The sequence below is a fragment of the Mus caroli genome, chromosome 6 (assembly GCF_900094665.2).
Source record: "Mus caroli chromosome 6, CAROLI_EIJ_v1.1, whole genome shotgun sequence".
Classification (NCBI taxonomy): domain Eukaryota; kingdom Metazoa; phylum Chordata; class Mammalia; order Rodentia; family Muridae; genus Mus; species Mus caroli.
Window position 1 is genome coordinate 3,807,854 of NC_034575.1, and position 408 is coordinate 3,808,261.

Sequence of the window (408 nt, forward strand, 5' to 3'; positions counted from 1 at the left end):
AAAAAAAAAAAAAGAAGTGAATCAAATTTTATGCACACATTCTTTTCATATTCTTTTATTTTTTCTTCAAATCACAAAGCTGCATGTGATATTCCTGATTTTTCATTTATAATTTGCATTGCACATCTTTGTCCTTAAGGTAACGCCACTAAATCTTATCCTGAGAGGTCTGAGTGTTGTGGCATGCTGCCTGGATAAAGCCAGTCCAGTTTTGGAGTACTGCTTACCACATTCTTGCATGACTGTTACACACTTCTCCTGTTTATTTCTCCCTGCCTTCACTGAATAACAGTAATCCTAGTTCAAGAGGTAGTCCAAATCAGTAGCTCTCCTAAGACAGAATACATGGCTTGCCTGTTAGGACACTAATAAGAAGAGGGGAGTGTGCTGGTTTTCTCCTTGTAAAGA

At 37.5% G+C, this 408-nt stretch overlaps 1 pseudogene across 1 annotated transcript in view; it reads left to right on the forward strand.

Annotated features, from left to right (window-relative positions):
• Positions 1 to 198, forward strand: part of LOC110296466 — a 2,026-nt pseudogene extending 1,828 nt beyond the window's left edge. The window contains exon 2 of the transcript XR_002378181.1: positions 140 to 198. The product of XR_002378181.1 is annotated as a D-3-phosphoglycerate dehydrogenase pseudogene (transcript). The remainder of the gene's footprint in view (positions 1 to 139) is intronic.
• Positions 199 to 408: the final 210 nt, after the last annotated feature.